Source organism: Athene cunicularia, assembly GCF_003259725.1.
Source record: "Athene cunicularia isolate RWA chromosome 2 unlocalized genomic scaffold, athCun1 chr2_part2, whole genome shotgun sequence".
NCBI lineage: Eukaryota > Metazoa > Chordata > Aves > Strigiformes > Strigidae > Athene > Athene cunicularia.
Window position 1 is genome coordinate 3,377,193 of NW_020799096.1, and position 10,031 is coordinate 3,387,223.

The 10,031-nt window shown below is 35.8% G+C and overlaps 1 long non-coding RNA gene across 1 annotated transcript in view; it reads left to right on the plus strand.

The window, feature by feature from the left end:
• LOC113477558 overlaps positions 1–5,121 on the plus strand; it is a 17,833-nt gene extending 12,712 nt beyond the window's left edge. The window contains exons 2-3 of the long non-coding RNA XR_003397924.1: positions 4,675–4,700; positions 5,062–5,121. This is a non-coding gene — a long non-coding RNA (uncharacterized LOC113477558). The remainder of the gene's footprint in view (positions 1–4,674; positions 4,701–5,061) is intronic.
• The last annotated feature ends 4,910 nt before the right edge of the window (positions 5,122–10,031 follow it).

Sequence of the window (10,031 nt, forward strand, 5' to 3'; positions counted from 1 at the left end):
GTGGGTGGGGCAGAGAGAGGGGGTCAGAGAGAGAGAGCACGTCGTTTCTTCTCCCCTTTGATTTATACCCACTTTCCTTGGGTCTGTCCCCAAGGTCAACCCACAGACCTATGTATCCCATGTACGGGGAGGGGTAAGGTGTTTCATGGGATAATGTGATTAGCATGATCATGTTAGCCTTCGTTAGCATATTGAGGGGCGTTAACTTTAATATGCATTTCGTGGATAATGAAGCAAAGGTCATTTGCCAGACACATGGCCCTTGAAATTTGCCCAGGTGCCCCGGAGAAGAGCCGTCCTGTCTCGACAGGGCTCTCTCCCCCAGCTACATCGGGCAGTGTTATCAGCTTCGACCTCCACAGAAAGCAGCCTGTGACTCAGAGTTTTGTCTTGCGAGTATTTGAGGCATTTCTTCAATCAGCCTCAACGGTTGCTTTTCCAGGCTGTTTGTCTTAGTTTCTCACAGGCCTGGTTTCTTGTCTCTCACAAGTATTTTATCAAATTACTTAAAATGAGTAGTTGCCAGGCCATTACTGCAAAAGCTTGTTCCTTATGGGATCAAATTTGGAAGGACTTAACAAAGATGAGAGAGAAGCAGTTTGACTCTTGCATCACTACGTAGGTGATATACGGTACAATGCTTGGGACTTGAGAGATAGCTGTTTCTTTCCGTGGCTCCATGGGGAGGGATACAAAATACAAAGAGTTCGCCATCTCAGTGTTTGGAAAGACACAGGACAGTATGTTCATAGCACACAGAAATAATGAAGCATGTGTGAAAATACATGGGAAGATGATGGAGACTGTAGATCATCACTTTTTGTAGTTGGCACAACCATATAAATTACAGTGAAAATGCCTTAAAATGGTGGTTTAGGAGGTCTGTGGCCCTCTTATGCTGAGTTTTGGTGAGTCTTGGGCATCAAGAAAATTCCAGAAGACTACAAGAATATGAAACCCGACTGCAACACTTAACAAGGCAAGGGAGAGATGACCAGAAATATCAGCCTCATATTCAGTATGCAGAGGAAAAACTCACCATAGATTTGTTTTATAGAAAATTGAGAGGGAGGAATATAACTGAAGGTTGTTGTGGTTTTCTGGAAAATAAGTGATTGGACAATATCATTCTTTGAGGATTAAACAAATGGCTTTACCAACCAAAATTGTATGTTTAACTGAAGCATTTGAATTTTAAAATGAAAATGTCAAATGTTAAAGTAGCACTCTGTGTGTGTGCAGTATATGAATGCATGTTAAAGGGATTCAAGATTGGTTAACAGCTGTTGCAACAATCGACAGGTAGGCCAGTAGTGTTTTAATTTAATGCTTTGGAAGTCGCTGCTTCAGAAGTCACTGGAGATAGAAGTTAAAGATGACAGCAAAAGACCTGTAGCTGAAAACTACTGGGAAGAAAAGGCACTCATAAGGAAGTCCAAATAACATGATAAACTGGGATGTTTTCAGTCAAGATTAATTTTACAGATTAATTTTATCTAGATAGATATACAGGACTAGGTAATGCTACAGAAAGAGCTGTGTTCTGGAGTGTGTACTCTCAGAAGAGGAGGTGAGTGTGAAATGGGTAAGGTATTGTAAGATTTTTGTCTGGTGCTGTGTCAAAAAGGCTATTAACGGTGGCCTGAAATGATACTGAAAATGCAGGTAGTGGAATCGTACTTTATGTCTGTGTAGAGCTTTGTTGATACAAACAAATTCTTTAACGCTACACATGTTTCTGATGTCATGAAGAAACTTACTGGAAAAATGAAGAACGTGCAGGGAAAATGACATTGAAAGAACTAAAGTTGTTAAAAAGAGGAATTAAAGATGACATGATAAGTGGCTTTAAAACTTGATGAGGAGAAAGTACTAACTGCTAAAGCGCTCTTTAATTTGGTGAAGAAAAGTAGGAAAAAAGCATAAAGCTGGAAGTTTGCCTTATTTCCAAGGTGAATGTCTGACATTTTAACAGAGTGATTAACCAGTGGAACAAACTAGCAGAGAAGGTGATGATTTTCCATCTCCTGAAGGTTTTCAAATCATGAATAGATGCTTTTCTGGAAGTCAGGCTTTAGCCAAATGCAAGTTTACTATAGAGGAGTTGAGGAACTGTGAGCTTGTACAACCCTTGGTGCCTCTGGTATGAAGCTCATGCATTGCTGCGGGTACTGCTGACTTTGAAAGATCTCCAAGGCCAAACTCGTGAGGCCTGTGTCCACAGTGGTATGTGCCTAGGGATGAAAAGTCTTGACGAGCTCTGATTGTTGGTAAGTGGATTCTCCTTCTTAAGCTTGATACAGGATTACTATGGAGATTTTAATAGCTTGGGGTACCAGAAATCAGAATAGATGATCCTAAACTTTACTGTGGTTCTACTAACTTAATTTCCAGTTTCCCTGTAGTAATCCATGCCAAAGACTTAAGTGGAAATTAATCCTGCTGCTGGCTACATTAGTTTCCATCTATGTAGCTATGGTCATAGAGGACAGAAGTGCTATACAACCATCAGCTGATGTACGTGGTAGCTTTTTCCACTTCTTAAAATTACAAGTGCCTTTCTTTTGAAGACTTTTAAAAGTCTTTTAAAGACTTTAAATGACTTTAAACCTTAGAGTCTTGTGTCTTGTTGGCTAGTTTCCCTGACTGGGAAATATTTGCTAGTAGCTCTGTGGGACTGCAAGAAGAGAAGCAAGTGTGTGTTAGTGGTATGCACATAAGACTCTACTATAGAGGGTAAATAAATAGAAAAGCATAGAAAAAATGTTTTCAAGCAAGTTGGCAAAATGTCTCTTCAGAATTGTAAGAGAATTTACTGACATCTCTTACCTATCATAGTATTTATTTGCATAATAATCATTCTTATTTTGCTGGGTCATAGGGCATCCTAATGTTGTTATCTATTTTGATAGGGACAGCTTGAGCTGCCTTGCAAGAAAGTTTCTTTTTTAGATCAAAGATAAAAACCTAAAAGCATCATGAATGTTTACACTTAGTAAAATACTTCTCCTTTTAACATAAAATGACCACCTTTAGGTTTTGATTTTTTTTAAAAAGTCACTTCTTACAGAATGAAGTAAAAATGCATACATCTGTTCTACATTTGATTTTAATTTACTTTTTTAGAAGAAATCATGCATCAACATAAATCTCTTAACAGCAGTAAACAATCAAACATGAAGACAGACTGCCAGACATCTCGTAATAGTGGGGGTGTATAAAATACACTTTCTTCAACATCTTACAATTTCTTCTGTTGTTTCTTATTTCAGTAGAGCTTGATATATCACTTCTGAAGCATGTCACGTTCTTCATTTAGGCAAGAGTTTTGTATCATGAAACGGTTTTGTCACAACCCTTCCTTTCTTCATTACAAATAATGTAGAAATCTGTCTTTTGTCCTTCACCTTCTATGAATCGAGATAACCCTCTGATTCCACTCCGACACTGGTGCTATGAGGAAGCTTCTGCAAGCCAAGAAGCTTTTGCAGCAATCTAGCATAATCTCCACACCCTCATCTTCTGCCATTTGCCTCATAGCGGATGGGAAAGGTGACTTCAGGAGAAGGGTTCATGGTGGGTCATTGGTATAAATGCTGCTCTTGAGAGAGAATGCAGTGCTCATCTGAATGGTCCGGTAATCTTGCTGAGCACATTGTGTGCTTTGTGCATAAAATGCTGCTAAGTCTCTTAAAGTGGGCAGGCCTCAGAATGGATGTTCAAATGGCAAAGTGGATGCTATCAAAATAAATGCTATCACCAGGGTTTTATAAGTTGTTTCATAGTTTCTGAGAATGTCTGTCCTTCTGTTTGCATGGCTAATAGTTTTTTTGAGAAAACGTATTACTGTACAGCAAAAAAGAGAAAGTATTTTCATGGGTTAATGAAATACTGGAAAACTGATATCTGAAGTGATCATAATAAACATAACAGCCTTCTGGACATTTAAGAAGTACTTTCATTTACTTAAATTTTTTGACTCTTACACAGCTAAAAATCACAGCGCTTAAGATGTAGGCATCCATTTCGAGCTCTTGCTTTAGATTTCCACTTGGAAAACAGTAACCAGAACTATACATGATTAAATTAAGCATATCTTACCAGTTGTTTGCTCTTCAGTGTTAACATCTCACTATTTGATGAAATTATTATTACTGTTCATTTTTCTGATGACTGAAAAAGTCCACTGGCGAGCAGGTAACAGTTTATAAATGAGTTACAGTAACATCTTTCATATATTTCATATCTTTCATTCTCTGTAATAGAAAATTATTTTGGAATAGGATCTGTGTTTTCTGCTTAAGCTAATTATTGATTTTTTTTCTGAGAACATCCTTTGAACCAATTTCATTGTTGTTTGGAAACAGTATTTAGCAAAATTATTTTTGACAGTGAAAAATTTCTTTCAGAAAACTGTTAAAGAGTTGGCAGCCTTGAGGAATTGGTTCCATGATCAGAATAGTAATGCTAAATTTTTGTTTGTAGTTTTTTCCTTGTAAATTAAAAACAGATAGTGACTGTGTTAGACTTCATAGTCACTGTGAAACTCCTTTAGAAATTTGAGTCTTTGTTCTTTGTGTTAGTACTTAGATTGTTGAACTCGAATTTATCTATGTATTTTTTATCTATATTTTATCTATATATTATCTATATTCATTTCTTACTCTTTTCCAGCCTCTAAAATCTTCACCTGTATTTGTGTAAGTTATTTATTTGATTGTAGCACAATTAAAGGTATATAAGCTAGTTTCTCTGAATTAAATAGAAGAAAAAAGAGTTTGTTATCATTCATACACATTTGGGTAGTAAGGAGGGGGAAACAGAAAATAGGAGAAGCACCTGCTGGTTCTAATATGTTGGTGTTGACTGTATTAAATCATAGCTATGATACTATTCCATAAGTCTCAGTAAGCGAAATAATTTGGTAAAACACTCATATTGCATTCAACTTGCCTCTTGTATAACTGGTGTCTTTACATAGTACTACATACTGTGAATCCCTGTATTAGTCTGAATTTATAATAAAACATTTTAACTGTTGTTCTTTTCCTTTCTTCCCAGAGTATTTTCTTTCTTGGACATAGTTACTTTGTGTCGATGTGCACAAGTTTCCAAGGTATGTATTTCTGCTGGGATTTTTTTTTGTTCTTTGGGATGGTATTCTCTTAATTACATGCAAATCATGGGCTTTTGGGCAATCTGCTTATGTTGAAAAAAAAAAATTCAATAGTTCTCTCAGTCTCTGTTTATTAAAACAAATAAGCAGTGGGTCCAGTTTTGCAGTCAGGTGCGGACTTAGTTGCTATGTACTGGACTTCTGTTTAAAAGCTATGGAAAAGATATCCAGTCGTGTATGCTCTGTATCTGGAGAAAGGATTAAGCCCAGTTTGGCATGATGGCATTTGCTTTTTATAAAGCATGTGCTGTATAACACTATTTCAGACACATTTTCTGCTTAAAATTCCATGTAGCTCAGTTAATGTGCACCATGTGTCTAAGTAGTACATCAATCACTTGCCAAGTACAAAAGGTGTTAAGTAGATGGACTACTAGTAGAGGAAAAAGACACATAGAAGATAATAGAGAAAGCATGCTAAGTAAGCTTTAACATTTAGCTCGTCTTGATTTTTTTCTTGAATTAAAATGAATAATACTCTGTTCCTACATCAGGTGTGCACAATAAAGTATCTTCTTACACAGCATGAATGAACTTTCTTATTTCATTCTTCCTTCCCTTAATGAAGATTGGGTTTTGTTGTTGAGGGTTGTTTTATTGCAGTTTGTTGGTTTTAATGTATATTTAAGTGTGTAATTACTTCATTCCTATGCCCACATCACTGTGGCCTGCAGCTTCAGTAAGTTTTGTGAGTCAGCTAACATCAGGTTTTGGTAGAACCTTCAGCTGAAGCCTAGAAAACAGTGGAAGAAAACCAAAGTCACTAAGTTGTATTTTTGTCTCAGAACTACCTGTCAGTTGGATGCGGTATTCTTTTTTTCCATTTTTCTGTGTATATTTGTGTTTCTCTGGCTCTTTTATTTTGTTATCCTTTGAACAACTATTGCTTCGACAGTGAAGGACAAATTCTCAAACACATACATGTAACTTCGCACGTGTAAAGGAAAGGCCCGATTCTAACAGCGGAAAGTCAGCAGTTTTCTGAAAGATTTCTGTTCCTCTCGGAATAGTAACTAGTGAGGTTGAGGAACTGTGGTTTTATTGGAAGGAATCTCATCTGCAGCTACTTTTCTCTACATAGATCTGGTAAAAGTAACTTAATAGACAAATTTACAAAAGCTTTTTAAAAATGCAGGGCTAAATATGGCTGTGTCCCTGTATGTACTTCACATTCAATTTCTTGCTCTTCTGCATTTTATGGGTGTAAGTGTAATCCATTTAGAGGATCTGAGATTCATTTCCACAAATTCCAGTTTTAACTAGTTGATATTTTAGGACTACTAATACCTACCATTATATATCTATATATATATAGATATATATAGAGATATATATACATATTTAATTTTTTTTTAAAATGCTACCTGAAATTGTGGATTTTGTTATATTTGAGTTCCTGAAATTAAAATGAAGGGGACAGGCAGTGGAGGTAATAAACTGTATTTGTTTTCTGTAGGCATGGAATGTTTTAGCTCTGGATGGAAGCAATTGGCAAAAGATAGACCTCTTTAACTTTCAAACGGATATAGAGGTTAGTGTCTTTTGGGGTTTTTTCATTCCTATGGTCATGTTTGAGAGTGTAGTCCATTTTGAGTATCCCATAGACTGTGCTTGTGTTCACTCATTTTAAAGGCTGAAGTTGAAGATGATAATACTGTGACGGAGCAAATGGAGAAGAACTCTGTATTTGCCTTCTTTTTACACTGGATGATATTTCAATTTCGGTTGCCAGCTACGTATCAGATAATTTGCATATATCATACACCTACAGGGCTCTAGAAATTCAAAGCTGCTCATTTCCAGAAAGGGAAGGTATAAATGGTGCCTCTGGAGAGAGTAAGATCCTCGGAATCACTTTCAGGATCCAGAGGATAATTTTGTGGCTGGTCCCGAGTCTCTCTGTGAGGGTGCCATCTAGTGCTGAAAGCTCTCTGAACGCTTGGCTATAGGACTTGGAGACTGAAACAATAAAATGCTGAACAACTTTTCTTACTGCTGGCTTGCCTAGATTTGATTTGGTGTGTATCTGATTACCGTTTTATGAACATTTGTTTTATAAGGTTTGAACCTTGTCTGAAATGCCGGTACATGTGGATTAAAGTCCTTTTCATCATATAATGAAAGGATTAGGCCAGTCTTCTCTTCCATAAGAAAAACACATCTGTGTTAATGCTATCACAGATGTGCATAACAAAATGAAATATAACATCTGAAAGTGAAGGCAAAAATCCACACGGAAACACAATTCCTTAATTGAATCTGAGCTGCTCTATTATTTGCTGTTTGATAATACAAAATAAATTTAGAATAAAATAATGAGTTTGCTTCTGGGTTTTATGTTTTAGCTTCTTAGTTTCATGAATAAAATCCAGATGGGTTTCATTTGGTATATTTTGCCAAATGTAGTTCAAACTGTTTCTAAGGCTTTACAGTAATATATAGGGTAAAATTTTTTTCACCACTTTTTTAAGATTTTATTGCCAACTCCTCTACTATACCGATGTTAAACATGAGGATCTTACAGAGGTAGGAGAAAGATTTTGGCATCTGCCTCTGTCGAAATGTTTCTAAGAAGACTTGGGGCTTTAATTTCATCTTCTCAGTTGCCTTTAAAAAAGGTTGTGTTACTCATTTGCTAGGAATTAATAAAGAAAACTCCACAGGTCTGTGGTCCCTCTATTGGTAGGCCTTTTTTGTGTCTGAAACCTTTGTGCTATTTTGAAACAGAGTATTAGATTTTTATGTTTTCACCATGTTTTATGTTGTACCTAGTGGTGTTGCCCTTTGAGATGCTGTGTTTGTAGCATGGGGTTCAGGAGAAGGAATGAAATTACCATTCTCTTTTGCTATAAGAAGCTATTGTGGCTTGGAGCAATTCAGTTACTTTGGTATATTATATATCAGTACGGTTATAATATAAAGCCTTAGATGTATTCATAAGAGTATGTTAAACCAGCAATTAATACATAAAATAATTTTGAACAAGATACACTTTCACATCCAGTGTCTAAGAACTCTTGTTTTTTTCTTCAGCTGTTTTAGTAACATTTTTTTTTGCCTATAGATTCAGGACAGGTAAAAGCTGCTAATTGTATTTGGCATCTTTTTGCTCAGTCGGACTTAGTGTTTGGTGATGTTTCACATAGCATTAATTGATATGAGAGTATCAACTAATGAAAAATCAAGTTTTGTGGAATTTTCTGTATTTAAGACCTCATGTGGTAAAGAATAAAGTGAGGAGAAAAGACTATAAACAGGAAATGTTTCTTTTCTGTCACAAAAGCTCTGTGAAGATCTTGAAGTTAAATGTGCCTAGGATTTCTTGGTGTGTGGAACCAAATATAAGGAGCGGTAATTTGAAGAACTAGGTTTTTTGAGTGACATTGAATTATTGAAACAGCTAAACACATTTGAATCACTTTGTGGGGTTTGTTACATGCTTAAAGAAATAAATGGCTTTGGGAAAACTTACTATTTCTATTTTCTTTGAATAGTGAATTAGAGTTTGGCTTTTCAATATAGATTGAACTTGTGCTATATGTTATTCATTGAAAACTTTATCCTTACAGTAAAGGTATTTGGCCTCTGCTGAGAAATAATTCTGACTAATCAGAAAGCTTTAAAAAATACATAATTTGTTTGTATAATGATTTTCAGTTTGTTTTGGTATAAATTCTTCTGAGCGATAAGATAAACAATGTTACTTATGGACTAAGAAACAAGCTCTGATAAGAAAATATTTTCACATAATGCAATCCAGGACTTTGGTTTTAGAGGTGAACAACAAAATGTAAGCAACATTTTACTGTTTCAGTAGAATTGTTACCATCCTTCATAGAGAGGAAAACAAAAAAAAACCCACTGACCTGTTATTTTATAATTTTCCCTTCTTTAAGAAAAAAGAGAGAGTAGAAAATAAAAGGTGTTGTTAGGTGTTAGTCCTGTTTCTTAAATGATCAATGTTGATTTCTTTACCTTCCCTCCCTAAAATTAGACACAGTGGGATGGCTAGTCAGTTTTTTCAGGGGTCACCTGCTTTTTGCTATTTTAGCTTGTTTTCCCTACCAAAAAAAACCCAACCCCAAAAATCTATTTTTATTGTAGTTTAAATAGCATTTTTGCATAATGCTACTTTCAGATTGAATATTAGAAGTACTGTGCAATTCTGCTTACTCCTAATGTGTAGCAGAATGCAATTTGTACTGTGTAAATTAAAAGCATTTTGTAGCAAATGAGGGGTCAAGTAGGAAGTTTTGTTTGTAAACTGTGCTTCAGCTTGTGACAAATAACGAGGCATAAAGTCTGTAAGCTTCACAGTGCGAGAAGTTCTTTGGCATTCCCAAGTGTTGTGCTCAGACACCCAAAAAAAAAATAATATATATATATATATATATATATATATATAATTATTTATTTATTTATTTTATATATATATATATTATATATTTTATATATTTATATATATATATATATATGACACTGAAGACTAGCAGGTGGGCTCCAGCAAATCTTCTGGAGGCAGCTGAAGTGACTGGTCCCACCAAGGTGTTGAGCTCCTTTCAGTTGCAGAGGTAACCATCCCTAAAGCAGGAACTGCAAAGCAGGACTTAGCAGAGGCTGTAGTTCAGTGACGTGCTAGCCTAAGCATGTCTTTGTGGGTGATTTAAACTTACATGCTGTAGTAGTAACTGTGATCCTTGAGAAACGGGCATGCCCCCCATTCCACCTTTGGGGCAGATTTTCAGGTTCCCTACACATCTGACAAAACTTTAAGATTGCTTTAGCATTCTTAATGGGTAGGTTGTGCTGAGATAAAAAATTGAGCCATGTGTGATACTGAATAAAAAGGAAGAGA